This window comes from Bombina bombina, chromosome 8, assembly GCF_027579735.1.
Source record: "Bombina bombina isolate aBomBom1 chromosome 8, aBomBom1.pri, whole genome shotgun sequence".
NCBI classification, from domain to species: Eukaryota; Metazoa; Chordata; class Amphibia; order Anura; family Bombinatoridae; genus Bombina; species Bombina bombina.
Genome location: NC_069506.1, coordinates 206,054,970 through 206,078,183, shown reverse-complemented (window position 1 = coordinate 206,078,183; position 23,214 = coordinate 206,054,970).

Genomic DNA, 23,214 nt, shown 5'->3' with positions numbered 1-23,214 from the left:
CTCTATACTTTCTTCTGAAAGTGCATAAAAACTCCTCAATACCCCCCGGAAGACCAATTGTGTCAGGCAATGACAACTTAACAGAAAATGCAAGCAAATTTGTTGATTTACGTTTAAGAGAATACCTCACCAGTCTACCTTCATATGTACGTGACACAATGGAGGTATTGCAGTTGTTACAAAATATCAAACTATCAGAGGATATGTGGATGGTCACAGCGGACGTTGAGTCCCTATATACTACTATAAAACACGAGGATGGAATTAAAGCCATCAAATATTATTTGACTTCAAATAATAATGACAACAACCAACATAATAACTTTATAATTCAACTTTCGAAATTTGTCCTGACTCACAACTTCTTCACATTCAATGACAGGTACTACTTGCAAACACAGGGTACTGCTATGGGTACAGCCTGCACGCCAACATACGCAAACTTATTTCTTGGCTACTGGGAACTATTCTATGTATTCTCTGATGATCTTGCAAAACATACTGAACACATCCCAATGTGGTTAAGATACATAGATGATGTTCTTTTTATTTGGGAAGGATCTTACGAACAACTTGAAATTTTTATGAAGAAAATTAATGAGAATGATCTTAATATCAAACTAACCTTTGAAGCTAACCAACAGGAGATATGCTTTTTGGATTTGAAAATATTCAAAAATAATGAAGGATTCATCAACACTACCATGTTTAGAAAAGAAACAGCAACCAACACTCTCCTACATCACTCTAGTGCACATTCTCCAAGTACCTTAAAAGCTATACCTTATGGAGAATTTTTGAGACTTCGCCGCAACTGTACCAATAAAGAGATCTATATACAGGAAAGTGTGGCTCTAACACAGAGATTGATCACACGTGGATACAGTAAGAAATCCATAAAAAGAGCAAAGTATAAAGCACTTAGAAAAAGTAGAGATGGATTATTAATTCCAAAAACCAAAACCCTCAAAGAGTCATGTCCTAGACTCATCACTACGTATAATCCACAGATGCCACATGTCATTAAAATCATCAATGACCATTGGAACATACTACAAAATGATGAGACTCTCAAGTCAGTAATAGGCGAGAGAGTATCATTGGGATATAAGAGACCTAACAACCTAAGAGACAAATTGGTATCCAGCCATTTTGTAAGAACTGCCAAGAAAAAAGATATGAATTCAGGCATGTACCCTTGTGGTACCTGTTCAGCCTGTAAATATGTTTGGAAAACTAAAACAATTACTAAAAAGACAGGGCAAGTATATAACCTCCAAGCACATTTTTCATGTACAACTATAGGGGTAATATATGCACTCTACTGTTCTTGCCAAATGGTTTATGTTGGCATGACGACAAGGGAGATAAAAACATGCATCTTAGAACATGTTTATAACATTCAATATGCTCAGAGAGACAAAGAGAAAGGTAAAAAAATCACTTCGGTAGCCAAGCATTTTTTATTATACCACAATGGATCACCTGAAGGTTTAAAATACACTGTGATCCAAAAAGTATCCCTTTGCATCAGAGGTGGTAACATTGAAAAGGTTTTATTAAAAATGGAGTGCAAATGGATCTATCTCTTAAATGCTGTCAAACCCTTTGGGATGAATGACTATAACAATTTCTTTGTATATATTTAACTACAGAGATTGAGGAATTAAAGATACATTGCAACTTCATCAATTCAGCTTATGATCCAAGTAGTGAAAATCCATCCAACTATTTTAAGTAATCGTATACTATAAGGTCATCTTAATAATAACTTCTATATGACATTAATTCTAATACCCCTTTTTTGCAATACAACAATCATAGATGTGTAATCCTGATACTCCAATTTAAATAATTTCAGATTAACCTACCAAGCTCGGTATGCTATATTGCTTTATCTTCCCGTTAAGTAACACTAGTGTACTTTCACCCCACTTAATATTTAGCTTGTTCTATATTTTTAACATCAGTATCAGTATTATCAGCATAGCTTCTGATCACCTCCTTTTTCCAAAAAGGACCCCACTGACCTCTAACATGATTTTTTCTCCTAACTTAAAAATATATTTTTTCACTACAGGGCATATTATAGGCCCATCTGTACACTCCTATTTCTATTCACTTTCAATATATTCACATATTTATATTTTGTCCTGCATTAGCTCTCACGCACATTAAATAATCCTATTCACATACAAAGTTACATTTCCAGTTTGTATAAATTATTATACACTCCCTTGCTTTGATGCATACACATTTGTGTATATATATTTTTTTACTCTGTCACTATATCACATTGTCACCGCATTGCACATATATAAAGATATAAAGATAAAGCACATTCTAATCCTCTTAGATCTATTAGGGATGATCTAGAATTATTTACAAAGTGTAGCTAGCTATTATAAGTTAGCTCTTACTATCTCTGAAGCACACAAACCATAATTGATCTTATGTAATAATGATAATACTAAGTTTACCTACATTTAACCTTATCTATATATGCAGCATCAATAAGGGATTTTTCCAGAACTAATGTCTTGGTACAATAGTGGTATGTCGTTAGCAATTTAACAATGTATTACCTAGCAATAGAATTATGTTATTCCAAAATCGTATCTGTGAATTAGTATTTTTATAATAGAATCGAGGGAGAGTTTGGTTGATTATTTTCCCACTAGAACGCATCACATATATTCCCAATCCAAACAATTTTGATTGGCTAAAAGCTAGACCGTATCTCGCTTCTCTCTACAATGACATAATATAAACCAACACTGTTTATCTGAATCAGTTTTAATATTTGATAGATTCATTAGAGATAGTATACAGAAATATGAATATTGCAATAAGTTATTTTAGTAGCCGATCACTTGCTGCACGTTCTTTTACTACGGGGACTTATAACTACCAGATTGTATGCGGTATTTCCTAAACCGTCCTCAAAAGAAGGACACTTCAATCTCTTGCTTTGAATACTACGATCTTGATGTTCTCTATATTATCCAAGCGGATCATAGTTATCCCACTAGATAAAGTCTCTTACAACATCGATGATTTTGTTTACAATATACAGTGATCACCCAATCGCAATCTTGAAACATACACACCCCCAACCTAGCAAGCGGTGACTGGTCATTAGGTTGAAGTATACACGCCCCACAATTGACACTCCCTCTTCACGCAGCTGAACTCTTAACGTCAGAGTCTATTCCTATTACGGACATATTCAGCAGCAAATCAGATAGATTACAACTTAGAGGGATAACCAATTAGGGTTCAGAGGTGGGACATAGGCCCTCACAAATAACGCCGATAGCAGCGCCCCGCACCCCCTCTGAGGAAGCATTCTGTGAAACGCGCGTCAGGGGTCCAGCAGGAGAAGCTTGTTCTCTCCTGTCTGTCGCTTTTAACTGCTTACCCATGTTAAATAAGAATCTTAGCCTCTACTAATTATTGCTGATACCTGGTGCCCACCATTTACTATAAGATATAATACTTAAAGTAATTTAGCCCTCGGATTGTAAGGGCTTAGCTTATTCCATAATTTTTCCTTTGTGGGCACTAGGCAAATTAATACAATTGTTGCTTATTTAATCATTCCTACTCTAACTGGGTTTAAGTGTTTTTAACCCTTTCTTGCTACTATTGTGTGAATGTTTGTTCCTAGTACAAAATAAAGATTTAAAGTATGAATGGTATGGAACATTTTTAATGCATAGAGTAATCCTATATCCATATTCACAGTTGGAGTTTGAAATTTATAATTTTTGTGGTATTCTTTTCTAAAAATTCTAAATGTATTTCTCTATACAATTAGTATTCTAGTTGTTTGCCTTTGAGCACTATGTGGAGCTCTGTAGGATCCCACGGGGACTAAGGCTCAATAAATTTCCTACCTTTGAGGTAGAGAATCCAGACATAGTACAAGAGTGGAATGATGCACTCACGGAGTGCTCATTAAAACTAATAAACATCTTAATAAAGTGTAAAGTGCACAAAAGAGTGAATTTGAAGGAGAGGATGTTGGAAATTGAAAAAGAACTTCTAAAATTTGAACAACATGAGGAGTTTTTAGAACAAAAGAAACAGATGAAGGAGCTGTTGATAAGCTAGATTCCATCTTGGTAGAACGTAAGGGAGAGAAATTCAATTGTGACAGATTGGACTATGAGACCAACAAGGTATATATTTGGCCACAGCTCCAAAAGAATTCTTGGAAGTCCTTTCCTGGTAAAGGAAGAAGATGGAATAATAAAAACAAGGCTAAGAAGGATGAGAATAAAAATCCAAAGCCTATTTTGAAAAACAAGCAATCAAAGAAAGTGTTTTTTTCTTCAACAGAAGCTGAGTCTTCAGACCAGGAATCAGCAGATTCAGCAGAATCTCCATCTTTCTCCTCCTCTTCTCCCTCTTCTGTCTCTTCTTCTATCTCTTCCTCTATTTCCTCCCATTCTCTGCAGGTAAACAGTAATGAAGATACGGAGAATGAAGGGCCATCCACAAGGGCCAAAGAATCAAGAAAAGAGTGTAACAAAGAGCCCAAGAAAGAATCCAAAGTCCCTTTAGACGGGTCAGGAGATCCAAAGGCAAAAAGACAAAAGAAATGAGAAAACAAAGTTTGGGACAATTAGACCTAAATGTGATCAATCTATCTTCATATATTCTTAATAAAGATCAAATAAGTTTGCTTAGCAGAGGGTTAGGATCTGCACCTACCAGGGATTTCTCCCCCTTCAACACATTAATAGATATCAATAGGTTCATACGTAAGTTAACTTTAAAAAGGTTTTTTTGTTTACAACCTAATGTTGACGCTGATAGGGAGGTGAGACCTACTGATATCAATATAACATTACACATACAAGATGTTTCTTTTCAAGATGCTTGTACACTCAGCACAATGATAGATCTGCAAACAGGTCATGATATACTATGTGAACAAGCTATACCGTTGGGGCCTAAGAAATATGGCTCAGATTTTTACCCCATACAATTTAGGGGACAAGCGATTAATATTTACCAAAAAACTGTGGAAAGAGATATATTAAATCTATCTTTAAATAAAAAATCAGCCAGGAGTAATGTTAAGAAAACTGATAAATTGGCGATGGAATCACTCAAAAGTAATCAAGAAATTGTAATCAGGAACTCCAATAAGGGAGGTAATATTGTTTTTTAAACAAACAAGATTACTTTGATGAAGCCCTTCGCCAATTAAATGATACAACTACCTATATGCTACTTAGCGGAAATCCCACATTGATCTTTAAGAGAGAATTGTTGTCGTTGCTTGATGATGGTGTACATTTAGGATTATTCAGACAGGAGGATATTGAGTTACTTGTTCCAGAGTTTCCAATAGTGCCACTATTTCACTATTTGCCCAAGGTCCATAAGAATCCTTTGCGACCACCGGGTAGGCCCATCGTGTCGGGCATTGGGTCATTGCTTGAGCCCCTCTCGGAGTGGTTGGACCAAATATTGCAGCCAATAGTGAAAAGTTTATTTAGCTATTTAAGAGATTCTGCACATTTGCTTGAGTGTTTGAAGGATTTTGAATGGAAGGTTAAATATTCATGGGTAGTAGTGGATATAGTATCATTGTATACTGTCATCCCACATACATCAGGGATAATGGCTGTGAGATACTTCCTTGACAAATTCTCTGAATATGAAGATAACATCAAGGTATATATTTGTGCTATTTTGGAATTTGTCCTTACCCACAATTTCCTAATTTTTGATGGCAGATATTATCTGCAATGTTGTGGCACGGCAATGGGGGCAAAGTTTGCCCCTTGCTTTGCCAACTTGTATGTTGGCTTCTGGGAAATTAAGTACCTATATAATGATGCATTTAAAGACCATACTGAAAAAATACTGTATTACAAAAGATTCATTGACGATTTGATTATGATCATTGATGAACACTTGGATGATATTGGATTTAAAGATTTTTGTACCTTTCTGAATAATAATGAATTATTTCTGAAATTTGTGGGAGGATATAACCATAGGTGTATTGACTTCTTGGACATAACCTTGGAGGGGAATGTGGAAGAGAAAAGGAATGTGTCTAAAACATTTAGCAAAAGTACTGCAGGCAACACCATCCTACATGCAAGCTCTTGCCACCCCCCCCCCCCCATTTGGTTCGAGCTATTCCAAGGGGCCAATACATTAGATTAAGGAGAAATAATTAGGATGATGTAATTTATCACCAACAGGAATTAACAAAAAGGTTAATAGCAAGGGGGTAGGATCAAAAGAAATTGGAGAAGACCAAGTTAGAAATCAGCAAAGTAAAAATAAGAAATAAAGCTGATAAAGCCAATCCCTTGCAATTCAATGATGATACTATTGTATTCACAACAGAGTATACCAACCAATTTTTTGATATAGTCAAAATCTTAAAGAAACACATGCCAATACTTAGTGGGGATCAAACACTGCAGAATTATATGTCTGGTTGCAGATTCGTACCCAAGAAACAATGACACTGGTGGCTCAGCTAGCTCCCAGTTTGGTTCCAAGTACGAGAACTAATAGAGGAAATAATTGGTTGAGAAAGGCAGGGTGCTTCAAATGTGGAGCTAAAACGTGCCTAGCTTGCCCTATGATTGATGTAACAAATATTTTTAAATCCACAGTTGATAATAATGTATATCCCATAACTTTTTATGCGAACTGTAAGAGTACTTCGCGGTCTATCTTTTGGAATGCAGTTTATGCAAGATCCAATATGTTGGAAAAACTACCAGAGAGGTCAACGTTAGGGTCAGGGAACATGTCAATGATGTGAAAAATTATTGCAAGGATTCAACAGTAGCCAGGCACTTTAATCTTACACATCTCACTCATGAAGGTAAATTCAGAGTGAAAATTATTGATGTAGCAAAGGTCCCTTTAAGAGGGGGTAATAAGTATAAGATTTTGGGCAAAAAAGAGTTATACTGGATCTATCAGTTGAAAACTAGAACTCCCAATGGCCTCAATTTGGAATGGGATATTAGTTATTTTGTATAGCTATTAATAGTTATCATTGTTTGCTTTTTGCATAGTTTACAATAAGTTAGCCACCAAGTTAAAATCAAATAAAATAAATGAATAAAATTACATAAAATAAAATAAATTAAATCTAGTAGTCAGAAATATCCTTAGCTGTGAATGTATATATACACATGTACATGTATATATATATATGTACGTGTGTATCTAAATCGGATAACAATTGCTTGGATAAATATATATTTTTGAGGGTTTGAAACATAAGCATATTTACATATTTTTTTTAATATATTTTTGTAGGTTTTTCAATTAGAATATGATTCAATTGTCCATAATAATATGATTCAAATTACTTCTTTATGGCAGGTTACCTACACTAATAGGCATAGTTATAAGTTTATGTAACAAGTATTTAGAGTGAATATTCTATGAAAACATATATATATATTCAATTTTCTTTCCTTGATAAGGGTAACATGAGAGATTTTGACATTGTGAACTGTAGCATATTTTATTACTAAGTATCCTTTTAATGTTTACTGTGTATGATTGTGACATTGAAGGGTTAAAATATGTACCTGTCCACAGCCTGTCTATAAGAAGGCAGTGGTTAGAACACCTGTTGTCTCTAATGAAGCGCCACTAGGGGGCGTGAAACGCGTCAGACGTTCAGTCCATGATGTACCTGTGTGCTTGAAACATTGCTCAATAAAAGTGAATTATTTTATTACTACTATGTGCTGCCAGAACTTTTTTTTTCTTCTTTGAGCAAAAACTTCTAGTTTCGCTGTTCTTGTAAGGCATTGTAAGGCATTGTGGTTAAAATTTGGTCTGTGGATGTTTCTTCTAAGGTCAAGCTTTTGGTGACTCCTTATAAGGGCAAGACCTTGTTTGGAACTGGTCTGACAGAAATAATTTCTGATATTACGGGTGGGAAAGGGTCTTTCCTACCATAGGATAAGAAGAATAGACCTAAGGGACATCAGAGTAATTTTAGTTCCTTTCGTAGCTTCAGAGGAAAGCCTTCCCCTTTTTTTTCTTCCAAGATGTCCACAGCTCAGGGTTACAAATTGGAATTCAAAAGCTTTATGCCCAGGGGCAGGTTTCAGCTCTCAAGATTGTCTGTAGACCAGACAAAAAGAAAGGCATTCTTGAAATGTGTTCAGATTCTTTCCTCCCTGGGAGTGATAGTTCCAGTTCTGGTAGAGGAACAGGGTCTAGGCTTCTACTCAAATCTGCTTGTGGTTCCCAAAAAGAACTTTTTGTAAATTTTACAAATTTGATACTTTTGCCTCGGCTGAGGCTTCTTTTGGGAGAAAGGTTCTTCAAGTGGTAGTGCCTTCTGTTTAGGTAACCTGTCTTGTCCCTCCTTAATCATCTGTGTCCTCTAGCTTGGGTATTGGTTCCCACCAGTAATTGATGTTCAAAAAAATAAACAAAAATACTCTGCTCTCATGGATATCAAACAATTGCAAACACAACACAAGTTAAACCAAAAAAAATTAAAATCTTTGTTAAATATATGTGTGACGCAATTATTGACACCCTTTTAATCAATACTTTGTGCTACCTTCCGTTTGCCAAGATAACAGCTCTGAATCTTTTCCTATAATTCCTGATTAGGTTGGAGAATATATGACAAGGGATCTGAGACAATTCCTCCACACAGAATCTCTCCAGATCCTTCAAATTTCAAGGTCAATGCGGGTGGATTCTCCTCTTCAGATCACCCACAAATTTTCTATTGGGTTCAAGTCAGGGGACTGGGATGGCCATTGCAGGACCTTGATTTTGTGGTCAGTTAACTATTTTTAAGTTTATTTTTATTCATGTTTTGGATCATTGTCCTGCTGGAAGATCTAACTACAGCCCATTTTAAGCTTTCTGGCAGAGGCAGTCAGGTGTTCATTTAATATCAGTTGATATTTAATAGAGTGCATGATGCCATGTATCCTATCAAAATGTCCAGGTCCTCTGGCAGAGAAACAGCCCCAAAACATTAAAGAGCCACTACCATATTTAACCATGGGCATGAGGTACTTTTGCATATGGCTACCTCTCTGTGTGTGCCAAACCCACCTCTGGTGTTTATTGCAAAAAAAGTTCTATTTTGATTTCATCTGTCCATAGAACCTGATCCCATGTGAAGTTCCAGTAGTGTCTGGCAAACGGAAGACGCTTGAGTTTGGTTTTGAATGAGAGTAGATTTTTTTTTATTGAAACCCTTCCAAACAACTTATAGTAATGTAGGTGATGTTGGATTGTAGTTTTAGTGACTTTCTGAGCCCAAGATGCAACTAACTTCTATTTTGGCCACTCAAACCATCCTCTTCACAGTGCACTGAGACAATATAGACAAACGTCCTCGTCCAGGTTGATTCATAACATTTCCAGTTGACTGGAACTTCTTAATTATTGCCCTGATGGTGGAAATTGACATTTTCAATACTTTTGCTATTTTCTTATAGCCACTTCCCATTTTGTGAAGCTCAACAACCTTTGCCACACATTTCAGCTATATCCCTTGGTATTACCCATTGTGATGAATGACTAAGGGAATTTGGCCTATGTGTTACCTCATATTTATAACCCTGTGAAACAGGAAGTCATAGTTGAACAATTTCATGTTCCTAGTCACCCTGGTGTACTAAAAATATAAAATATCAATGGGAATATACCTCAAATATATTTTTCTCATATGAATTCATAGAGGTGCCAATAATTGTGCCGCACAAATATTTGACAAAGATTATTTTTTTTTGGATACACCTGTGTTGTGTTTGCAATTGTTTGATATCCATGAGAGCAAAGTATGTTTGTGTATTTTGTGAACAAAAGAACATATTTACCAAGGGTGCCAATATTAGTGGAGTGCACTGTAGATAGATAGATATACAGATAGATAGATAGATAGATAGATAGATAGATAGATAGATAGGGATAGATAAATAGATAGACAGACAGATAGCTAGTTGACAGATAGATGATAGATAGGTGATAGACAGAAAGACAGACAGACAGATAGATAGTAATATTAACCAATTTTTATGTCTAGAATCCCACTTCATCTGCTTTACCCCATAAAACACTTGCATTCATACTATGGGCTCAATTTATCAAGCTGTGGATGCAGCATTTAGGGCACTTGGGGTGCAGGCTCACATGATAAATGCAAGCAGAATGATGCTGTCCACTAGCAGTGATCACGAGCGGACAGGTTGCCTTTTTGGTAACACTAAACCCTTTGTGGAAACTAGTTATCTATTACTAATTTACCTTATTCATTGAAACACTTTATTGTCAGGTACTATAATGCTACTTTATCATTGACTTATTTTGTCTCCTGTTCATGTGCACCAAAACTAGTTATGCTACAGTATATATTCCTGGGGTTTCCAGTAGTCTTATGGGGAAGAGTAAAAGCACCTCAATATTTTTGTTGGGGGTGGGTAAAAACTGCATCTATTGCTGGTTTGCCTTAGTCATATCCTTTGAACATCCAACACTTTCTATGGCATGTCCATTTCCATCCAAGGTTTTTGACTCTTGAATCGCCATGTCTCTTTTTTGCAGAATGATAGCTATGGGCAGGCTGAAAGGGAGATATGTTCATTTAGTAATGATGTGAATGGGCAAAACTATAATAAGAACAGATACCATTGAGTGTGTGTGTGTGGTCATCTATGGAATAGTTCATAGGCTTCCAGTTCTCAGAAGTATACTGAGGCAAGGACATCTAACTTTAGATGGATTTTAAATAAGTAATTACAACCATATATGTGGCTTTCCACATAAGCTAAAGTTGGATCCAATCAGTACTTGTAAATTGTGTTTATTTTATTTAAATTAATTTTCCCTTCTTTGTGTTTAATATGTTCATGTATGTACAAACATAACTCAAAATGCCTTACAAGCAGAAGTATATGCTACTGTTTTTGTGTTATTTTGTAATCATTATTCCTATGTGCCAGTCTGTAATCTGGATTTTGTATTCTCTCTGTAATGTACAAATATTATTCCAGAAAACATTTTTATTTACACCTTGACATATGCAATTCTATGATGGAGGCATTGATAAAATTACATTATGTTAAAGGAATAAGTAAAAAAATCAAATCTCATTGTTCAAATAGAGCATGTTACTTTAAGAGACTTTTCAGTTAATTTGTATTGTATTTTGACATTGTTTGTTAAAAACCATACCTAGGTAGGCTCAGAGGCAGTAATGCACTACTGGGATGGATGGGTACACACATATGCCTTTTGTCATTGGCCGACCAGATGTTTTAAGCTAGCACCAATTAGTGCATTGCTGCTTCTAAGAATAACTAGGTATGGTTTTTAAAATACTATACTAAGAGAATGAAGCAAATTAAAAAGCACAAAATTTTAACTTTAGTATAATATTATAAATACTGGATACCTGGCACCCATACTTACTGTATTTTATGCACTGCACTCACCCTTGTTTTGGCTATATTTTGTGTATATAGTTGTTATTTAATACAGCATGACTGCCACGGCAGACATCGAACTAGCCTAAGATATTTGATATATATATATATATATATATAATTTTATAGAAATGAGCAAGCAAGTGCTGGCATTAAATAATTTAGAAAATTTATTTCCAACTATCAACTGCATTAAGAATCAAGGATGAAGTTTCAACCTTGGTTAATAAAAATATTGATCAGAACTTACCATGTAATTTATTATTAATTATTCAATATGATTGTACTATCTATTATATAAAGGTCATATGTTTGTATTTACTGTAAAATACAATTAAAGTATGTGTTAAGGTTTTGTTGTCCTTGGAAAAAAATAATTAATAAAAAAAAATTCCAAACAAAACTTTTTTTTTTTTTTTATTATATTTTTTTTCATCAATAGGCTCATGAAAATATAATTTATGCTTACCTCAGAAATTCATTACTTTCATGGTGGTGAGAGTCCACAAGCTACTACTCCTGGGAATTCTACTCCTGACCACTAGGCAGAGGCACAAAACTCCAAGATCACTTAAATAGGTGAGAAAGAATAAGAGCAAGAAAAAAGGAGCAGGCTAATAAGAACTGCTGCCAGTAATCAAAACAATAAAAAAAATTATAAAAAAAGCAGCGCTTGGGCGGAGCTAGCTAGCTTCCAGAGCAGACATGTGTGACCAGAGCTCCTGACATAATTATGCATAAGTAAGATAAAAAACAATATTACTACATACAAAATTGTACTAGATCACCCCTGTAACTAAGTGATCAGTCAGGCTGTCATTGATGTACCAGCAGAAGCCAAGAGTAGTGGAACTGGGGGAACTCCAGCCTTGGGCCCTTAGGCCGAGATCATAAGAGCAGCTGGGACTCCTTACCGCAACTGATCCCTCACCTCACCCTGAAGGGTAAGCGTTGTCAGCCCAGAATCGTAAGGGTCATAAGGATCATTACCAGCTGGACATGGACACTCGATCTGCTGTTTGAGTGGATCTAGCCCCTACGCAGCACTATGCACCATTACTATCTGCACTGCACGGACTCTAATAATTTGCACAATGACGGATCTATATACAGGGAGTGCAGAATTATTAGGCAAATGAGTATTTTGACCACATCATCCTCTTTATGCATGTTGTCTTACTCCAAGCTGTATAGGCTCGAAAGCCTACTACCAATTAAGCATATTAGGTGATGTGCATCTCTGTAATGAGAAGGGGTGTGGTCTAATGACATCAACACCCTATATCAGGTGTGCATAATTATTAGGCAACTTCCTTTCCTTTGGCAAAATGGGTCAAAAGAAGGACTTGACAGGCTCAGAAAAGTCAAAAATAGTGAGATATCTTTCAGAGGGATGCAGCACTCTTAAAATTGCAAAGCTTCTGAAGCGTGATCATCGAACAATCAAGCGTTTCATTCAAAATAGTCAACAGGGTCGCAAGAAACGTGTGGAAAAACCAAAGCGCAAAATAACTGCCCATGAACTGAGAAAAGTCAAGCGTGCAGCTGCCAAGATGCCACTTGCCACCAGTTTGGCCATATTTCAGAGCTGCAACATCACTGGAGTGCCCAAAAGCACAAGGTGTGCAATATTCAGAGACATGGCCAAGGTAAAAAAGGCTGAAAGACGACCACCACTGAACAAGACACACAAGCTGAAACGTCAAGACTGGGCCAAGAAATATCTCAAGACTGATTTTTCTAAGGTTTTATGGACTGATGAAATGAGAGTGAGTCTTGATGGGCCAGATGGATGGGCCCGTGGCTGGATTGGTAAAGGGCAGAGAGCTCCAGTCCGACTCAGACGCCAGCAAGGTGGAGGTGGAGTACTGGTTTGGGCTGGTATCATCAAAGATGAGCTTGTGGGGCCTTTTCAGGTTGAGGATGGAGTCAAGCTCAACTCCCAGTCCTACTGCCAGTTTTTGGAAGACACCTTCTTCAAGCAGTGGTACAGGAAGAAGTCTGCATCCTTCAAGAAAAACATGATTTTCATGCAGGACAATGCTCCATCACACGCGTCCAAGTACTCCACAGCGTGGCTGGCAAGAAAGGGTATAAAAGAAGAAAATCTAATGACATGGCCTCCTTGTTCACCTGATCTGAACCCCATTGAGAACCTGTGGTCCATCATCAAATGTGAGATTTACAAGGAGGGAAAACAGTACACCTCTCTGAACAGTGTCTGGGAGGCTGTGGTTGCTGCTGCACGCAATGTTGATGGTGAACAGATCAAAACACTGACAGAATCCATGGATGGCAGGCTTTTGAGTGTCCTTGCAAAGAAAGGTGGCTATATTGGTCACTGATTTGTTTTTGTTTTGTTTTTGAATGTCAGAAATGTATATTTGTGAATGTTGAGATGTTATATTGGTTTCTCTGGTAAAAATAAATAATTGAAATGGGTATATATTTGTTTTTTGTTAAGTTGCCTAATAATTATGCACAGTAATAGTCACCTGCACACACAGATATCCCCCTAAAATAGCTAAAACTAAAAACAAACTAAAAACTACTTCCAAAAATATTCAGCTTTGATATTAATGAGTTTTTTGGGTTCATTGAGAACATGGTTGTTGTTCAATAATAAAATTAATCCTCAAAAATAGAACTTGCCTAATAATTCTGCACTCCCTGTAGTGCAGCATAAGCCTGGCTGAAAGATTTTGAATTTGCAATGCTGGCCAGGTTTGATACCCTTTTAATGAAAATGCAGTCTGTTGGAGTTTGTGACTCTGCTGCTGTGGTGTTGGCGGTGGGGGAGACGGGCCCTATCAGAGTCAAATGTAGAGATACGCAGCCCAACCTGTATTCGCTGCCTAGAGAGGAGATAGGCTGAGGAGAGAGGATTTACTCAGCCCACGCTAACTTACACTGAGAAACTGTTGCGCTTCCCGAGTGAGGGGAGTCTGCTGGACGGGCACATGGCTGGATCTCCTGGGCGTGGGTTATTTCTGGATGATGGCATTACCCACTCCATGTCTCCTCGGTCCCCTGGTTTTGAGGAAGGTACATTGGAGTCTCAGAGACCACAACATGCCGTGGGTTGGCAGGAAAAGAGTATTTGGCGCTACCTATTGCTGGTATTCAGTGCAGGTCAGCCATCTTTGGTCTTGCCCAGGCTCTTGTTTAGGAGACAAGCTGTGATTGAAACTGCCCCAACGGGCTGTGTGGAGCATGGCCGTGCAGCTTTATCACCGGCCTGTAGGACAGGAGTAGGCTGAAGACAAACACTGAATGCTGATTTGAGTTACAGGACATTGACGTTTCGCTGATGTGATGTCTGGTGATTTTAATTTTACAGTTTAATAAGAGTCCAGTTGCTGAACGGTATATACTGTTTTTATGAAGCCCTTGGGCGGATCTAACACTGCACCCTATGTGCTGGATAGCTTGACAAAGACTATATGTGGACTTAAATGTTACGAGAGTGCTATCTATGCATTACAACTTCAGTGTCACTTTAAGCTGATAAATAAGTATTTTAAGTAAGGGCCTTGATGTTTAGATATTATGTATCTGTTAGTGAATCAATCTGGTTAATTATTTCCTGTAATTATATATTTCCTAAAGTTAACATCCCTAGAGCCCTTATTATACCTCTCCTGGCACTCCTTTGCACATACAAATGTAATGAGTCAGTTCCCTGAAAATTATGGTGGTCCTCTACTGATAATATAAGATGTGAGGAGGAGAACATTTACACCAAATATAATTTAGGTTACATGGCTCATCCAAGGAAAATTCCATAAGTGCACTCTTCAAAAGATTAAAGATTGAAAGCAAGTAAACCTTTAAAGAAAGAAAAGATGAAGATGCAAAACCTTTTGCCAAGCTTGTTTTAACCACCATACTGCAGTAAAAGTTGCTGAACTATCTTTGGATCCATTCTTTGCTTTGCATGCTGGTACCAGCCCCAGAACTGGACTCTGGGTAATCCATGTCTGTTTCCTCTGATGTGTGTCTTCAGGACATAAAGACTATCCTTTTCTGAACTGTGCCTTGCCGCTCGATATGGAGGACCTGTTATGCTGTTACAGGGTCAACCAAGTCAATTAGGGGAGTATTGTTTTAACTCCATTCCTTATATTGCTTGTTTTGTATTCTCTTGTATTTGTTTTATTTTTTATTGATCATTATTTGGTCTAAGAAATCATATGCTTCATTGGTATTAGTGCACATTGTAGTTTATGTGCTTAACATAGTAACTCTTTAGATAAATGTAACTGTGAACTTTGCAGTATTGTACCCTATTGAATGGCCCACTGAGTATAAAAATATGTTTAAGGAAAATGCTGCAATATATCATAATATCTTAGACCCTTCACCCTTTAGAACATAAGGAGGACACGTCTAAGCTAGGAGTTTATATTAAATATACGGAGAAATATTTGTTTGGGGAATAGAATAATTATAGTTTATGAAAGCAAATGTATTTGTCCCTTTTATTAATTAGTATGGTATCTGCAAAGTGAATTTGGTCATTCCTGATGTTTGTCAAAGAGAGTAATTCTTACCATAAAGATGCGTTTACCTTTAAAAGAGTTTGTAGTTTTAAATTATGTTCTGTTTGTATTCTTTCCTCATACAGGAGTGTGAGAGAATTTAGGTTGCATACAATAATTAGTAAACTAGTAGTGTTTATATCAGATGAGATTGTTGAATATTAGGTTCATGGTTGGAGAATTATAAACATTATAGATAGCAGCCATCCAGAATAAAGCAACACGAGGTTCTTTTATTTTTTAGAAGTTCAAAGTGACAGTGTAAAGAAATTCATTTATTTTTATTGACTGTTTTCTTTTTTTCCATTTTTGCTACAGGGCAGGCCTTAGCATACGTTTTAGCATAACCCTTCAGGCCCTTAATGAAGTCTGGCAGGTTTTCACTTGCTTAGTATTCATGCAGTATCATTTAAAAGTGTATAGAGAAGTTGTCAATTATTCTCTGAGAAATATCATTGTATTTAGTTTGTATTATATATCAACAATGTTTTGTTTGATTTTAAATGACATAGGATGAAAGTGACGTTTTATTTGGACATAATTGTGATTGTATTGCGGTGTGTACTCATCCTGTACTGTTTCTGTTTGCTTCCTAGACTCCCTGTGACTCGAGTGTTTGCTTGCCATGGGTATCCACTGGTTGCCTTGTCTACCCCATGAACAAACCATCAGATTTCCAGCATCTCCTTGCGGAAGAACCGTGGATAAGCACCCCTACTGTTGGAGAACTGTATTATAGCAATGTCTGAGCAAGGTGAAGCGCTCTCAATGGACAAAGACTGTTCTTAAAGTGATCAGAGGCCACCTAGAGACAGCTGTGCTGTTGCTATGTCATGCTTTACTGTGGAAAAGGAACTGTTGGACATATTGGGGGGGTGCTAGCAATGCAGGTGGAGAGATAGAAGATGCAGCGTTGTTTGGGGGTAGATGGGGGGCTGGTTGGGTCTCTGTGCCGGTAGACCGGTAGTTTTGGGAAGGCTGGAAGATAGATGGAAGGTATTGGAGGGGCTGTACCTATATGCAGTGACAATTAGCCTATAAAAGTATATCACAACATAGGAATATTTTTCTCTTTAGTATTCTCACAGAGTTCTGTTACCATAATATAAGGCTTTACTAATTTTCTATGCCTGTCTATTTTTATGTTATTCTGTTAGAATAAAAGGATGGTATGTTAGGGGTAATATGAACCTGACGGCAGCCATCTTGTTCCTCGCAGCCGTCTTGTGATGATTAGCATCCATTTTGTAATGATTAGACTTTTATTATGCTGGGTTATTATGTAGTGAGAACTATGTGCATGTTATGATAGTTTCCTTAGCTGTTCGGCCTTGTCAATGTACTCTGGCTGTACGCCAAGAAGAAGATAATGTCAATAAGATGGTTCAGAAACCTTGCTGTCTCCGCAGATGTTAGCCTATTATGACTATGTAATTCTTGTTATGAGAAACTCATTTTCCAGCTTCACATTGTACTTTGCTCTGTATAACTGTGTAAGATGACGCGGTCCTAACGTTGTATGTCACTATAAGAAATGCTTGCACTGTGCAATAAACAGAATTGGCTTTAGATCATATTTAAGGGGCCCTTATCAGATAATCTACATATGCCTCAGGTGGTACACTAGGCCCCAGGCTTTGGCCTGCACTGACACCCCCCCGTGGGATTTTACACCTTACAATGCATGTAGGAATGGCTCTCCGGATCTTAATATTGAAAGATGTATTATCTGTATTATTATGTGTATCAAAGTCTGCAAACTGGCTATCCCTGCAATTTTGGTATAATTATTAGCTCAAGTATATATTCAGAGTATATGATAGATTTATTGGTAGGTTGCTTAAATGCTAGAAGGTCTAAGGTAACTAACATAAGTGTTTCCCACGTTTCCACAGAATAGGATCTTATGGGATGAATAAAAATGAATAGAGACATTGGTTAATTTTAACTATAAACTGGATGTGTATGGACACCTAGGGAAGTCATGATCGCTCTTCTATCAACATAGTGCAACTGGACTTGAATGCGATTAGCATGTGTATTTTTAATGTTATGTTTAAGTTTACCACCTCCTTCAATTTTGATACTAGTTTTCCGGACCTATCCAGGGTCCTAGTAGACATATGAAGGAACCTGTAAAGTGTAGGCCTTGATTGGGCCTGCATTACACAAAAATCCTCTGATTAGCAAATTGATTCTATCTGGGTCCAAAAGTGGCCTCAGGTGTCTTTGAGGAAAAAGAGGGCGCTTTTAGGTTTGCTCCCCAATACATAATCACCTGAGCTATGTTTCAACTTGGGAATACTATGTAACTGTTATGATAAGGGAACCATCCCTAAATATGTGTTTATGTATTTCTTATGTCCGCGATATTTATTTTGCATCTCCTGTTTGTCATAAGTTTGATAGAGCAAACCGTTTACGGTCCTTGTAACTGTTATTCCCTCAATAAAAAAATTCTTTACAAAAAAAAAAAAAAAAAGCAGCGCTTGGCAGAATTTAAAATCTTTTCCCCTCCACCAGATAAGGCCAAAGCAAGCGAAGGAGCGCTAAGCATCCATCCAGTGGCAGGAAAGAAGCGATGATTGCTAACCCTACACTGCACAATAGAGCAGAGGGAAAAAAACTGAAAGACAAGTATCAAGCACTTATAGTCCAACGCTTACAGGCGTGCAAAAAACAAGGCACACAAAATAAATAGACTACTCACACAAAACCAAAGCAGGCAAAAATGCAGATACGAGTAGGTCTAAAGAGCAAACTAAATGTACCAGTGCATACACTTGCCAACTGACTCGATGCGTGCTAAACATGTGAGGCACGCAAAGAAGCCAGTGGGGGCGATTTATCAATGTCTGTCTCACATGATACGCTGTAGCATATCATGTCCGACAGACATCTCTGAATGCTGACAGCATACGCTGTCTGCATTTAACATTGCACAAGCAGTTCACCAGAACTGCTTGTGCAATGCCGCCATCTGCAGATTCGCGGCCAATCGGCTGCTAGCAGGGGGTGTCAATTTTACCTGATCATATGAGATTGAGCGAATTGATGTCCGCAGCCTCAGAGCAGGTGGACCAGTTAAGGAGCAGTGGTCTTAAAACCGCTGCTTCATAACTGCTGTTTCCGCAAGCCTGAAGTCTCGCGCAATAACAGGGGCATCAAGCTCCATCCAGAGTTTGATAATTGGGCCCCAATGAGTGCAAAAACCTTTAGCCAACATACGCTAACCTACCCTTAATGCTCTGACGTGCGCTGCAAAACAAATAAACATAGGATGTATAATAAAATAAGGTTCCTGCTGCCCATATTCCTATATGTAATGTATATAATAAAAATCCCTGTAACAATAGTCCCCTGACTTTGATGTACAACACTTAGGGCTCGATGATTGAAATCTCTCGGCTGGCGAGATTATTAAAGAATTCTCGCCAGTCCCTCTATTTCCCTGGTGGAATGATCTAAAGCAACTTTTTACCCTGAAAACAGGGTGTGTCACTAAGGGGCATATACTGCATTTTCATATGAAATGTGCTCAATACAATTTGTATTTTAAACATCATACAAAACAAATATTTGAACCATTCACACAAAAATAAGCAGGGAAAATTTGAATTAGTAAGGTGCATCAAGAATCGTAACAAAATTCTTCACCAAAAATCGTATGTTTACAAAAAAGTAAAATTAGTATGTAATTTACACAGGAATAAATCAAATTAAATATTTACAGCATAAATCGTAATTGTAGTACACTGGATGTGCAAAAATCACACAGAAATTTGTACTTATAAATACAAAATGCAAAGTGTAACTCGTAAGATGGGCTGAACATGCGTGTTCCATGGGCATGTATGAAAATGTCTCTCTAATCCCAGCGTAATTCTATAAAGATTTTCACACTGCAGATCTCACAATTTTTTCACCCAAAATTAAAGTTGGCAAGCTTTTCTCAAAACAATACGAACACTTATAACCCCAGTAGAAGAACAAATGCATACTAAAACATAGGCGAATGTATGATGCTCTATGCAGAAAGCAGCATAATGTGAGTTATATTGGCTGCAGTATTTTAATTTTAAAGTGCTCCCCCTGCTCCCTGCTAACTTCGCACTAAGGAGCAAAGTGTCCCTATCAAGCAAGCTTCATTACTTTTAATAGGAGTCATCTCGCAACTTGCAGGGACTGCCCCTTTTTATTTACGATCATTCCACCGGGGGTCCGGGGCAGCCCTGCGAGAGTTGGTGAGAAAAAGTAGGTTTTACCTGGCAAAGTTTATATTATTGAGCCCTCTATGTACCTACTAATAACCTATAGGCTAAGTAAGTGCCCATATTAATAATCTATCGGCTAGATTTAGAGTTTTGTCGGTAACGACCCGCGTAGCTAACGCTGGCTTTTTTCTGGCCGCACCTTTAAAATAACTCTGGTATTGAGAGTCCACAGAATGGCTGCGTTAGGCTCCAAAAAAGGAGCGTAGAGCTTATTTAACGCCAGTGCAACTCTCGATACCAGAGTTGCTTACGGAAGCGGCCAGCTTTAAAAACGTGCTTGTGCACGATTCCCCCATAGGAAACAATGAGGCTGTTTGAGCTGAAAAAAAACCTAACACCTGCAAAAAAGCCGTGTTCAGCTCCTAACGCAGCCCCATTGTTTGCTATGGGGAAACATTTCCTACGTCTGCACCTAACACCCTAACATGTACCCCGAGTCTAAACACCCCTAACCTTACACTTATTAACCCCTATTCTGCCGCCCCCGCTATCGCTGACCCCTGTATATTATTATTAACCCCTAATCTGCTGCTCCTTAAACCGCCGCTACTTACATTATCCCTATGTACCCCTAATCTGCTGTCCCTAACACCGCCGACCCCTATATTATATTTATTAACCCCTAATCTGCCGCCCACAGCGTCGCCTCCACCTGCCTACACTTATAAACCCCTAATCCGCCTCACTAACCCTATAATAAATAGTAATAACCCCTAATCTGCCCTCCCTAACATCGCCGACACCTAACTTCAAACATTAACCCCTAATCTGCCGACTGGAGCTCACCGCTATTCTAATAAATGTATTAACCCCTAAAGCTAAGTCTAACCCTAACACTAACACCCCCCTAAGTTAAATATAATTTAAATCTAACGAAATTAATTAACTCTTATTAAATAAATTATTCCTATTTAAAGCTAAATACTTACCTGTAAAATAAATCCTAATATAGCTACAATATAAATTATAATTATATTATAGCTATTTTAGGATTAATATTTATTTTACAGGTAACTTTGTATTTATTTTAACCAGGTACAATAGCTATTAAATAGTTAAGAACTATTTAATAGCTAAAATAGTTCAAATAATTTCAAAATTACCTGTAAAATAAATCCTAACCTAAGTTACAATTAAACCTAACACTACACTATCAATAAATTAATTAAATACAATACCTACAATTACCTACAATTAAACCTAACACTACACTATCAATAAATTAATTAAATACAATACCTACAAATAACTACAATGACATAAACTAACTAAAGTACAAAAAATAAAAAAGAACTAAGTTACAAAAAATAAAAAAATATTTACAAATATAAGAAAAATATTACAACAATTTTAAACTAATTACACCTACTCTAAGCCCCCTAATAAAATAACAAAGCCCCCAAAAATAAAAAAATGCCCTACCCTATTCTAAATTACAAAAGTTCAAAGCTCTTTTACCTTACCAGCCCTGAACAGGGCCCTTTGCGGGGCATGCCCCAAAGAATTCAGCTCTTTTGCCTGTAAAAAAAAACATACACCACTACCCCCCCAAACATTACAACCCACCACCCACATACCCCTAATCTAACCCAAACCCCCCTTAAATAAACCTAACACTAAGCCCCTGAAGATCTTCCTACCTTATCTTCACCTCACCGGGTATCACCGATCGGTCCTGGCTCCAAAATCTTCATCTAAGCCCAAGCGGGGGCTAGACATCCATCATCCGAAGGCTGAAGAAGTCCAGAAGAGGCTCCAAAGTCTTCATCCTATCCGGGAAGAAGAGTAGATCCGGACCGGCAACCATCATCTTCCAAGCGGCATCTTCTATCTTCATCCGATGAGGACCGGCTCCATCTTGAAGACCTCCACCGCGGACCCATCTTCTTCTGACGACGACTTCCCAACGAATGACGGTTCCTTTAAGGGACGTCATCCAAGATGGCGTCCCTCGAATTCCGATTGGCTGATAGGATTCTATCAGCCAATCGGAATTAAGGTAGGAATCAGAATCAAGTTCAATCCGATTGGCTGATTCAATCAGCCAATCAGATTGAGCTCGCATTCTATTGGCTTATCGGAACAGCCAATAGAATGCGAGCTCAATCTGATTGGCTGATTGAATCAGCCAATCGGATTGAACTTGATTCTGATTGGCTGATTCCATCAGCCAATCAGAATTTTCCTACCTTAATTCCGATTGGCTGATCGAATCCTATCAGCCAATCGGAATTCGAGGGACGCCATCTTGGATGACGTCCCTTAAAGGAACCGTCATTCGTCGGGAAGTCGTCGTCGGAAGAAGATGGGTCCGCGGTGGAGGTCTTCAAGATGGAGCCGGTCCTCATCGGATGAAGATTGAAGATGCCGCTTGGAAGATGATGGTTGCCGGTCCGGATCTACTCTTCTTCCCAGATAGGATGAAGACTTTGGAGCCTCTTTTGGACTTCTTCAGCCGTCGGATGATGTCTTAGATGAAGATTTTGGAGCCAGGACCGATCAGTGATACCCGGTGAGGTGAAGATAAGGTAGGAAGATCTTCAGGGGCTTAGTGTTAGGTTTATTTAAGGGGGGTTTGGGTTAGATTAGGGGTATGTGGGTGGTGGGTTGTAATCTTGGGGGGGTAGTGTATGTTTTTTTTTGCAGGCAAAAGAGCTGAATTCTTTGGGGCATGCCCCGCAAAGGGCCCTGTTCAGGGCTGGTAAGGTAAAAGAGCTTTGAACTTTTGTAATTTAGGATAGGGTAGGGCATTTTTTTATTTTGGGTGGCTTTGTTATTTTATTAGGGGGCTTAGAGTAGGTGTAATTAGTTTAAAATTGTTGTAATATTTTTCTTATGTTTGTAAATATTTTTTTCTTTTTTGTAACTTAGTTCTTTTTTATTTTTTGTACTTTAGTTAGTTTATTTCATTGTAGTTATTTGTAGGTATTGTAT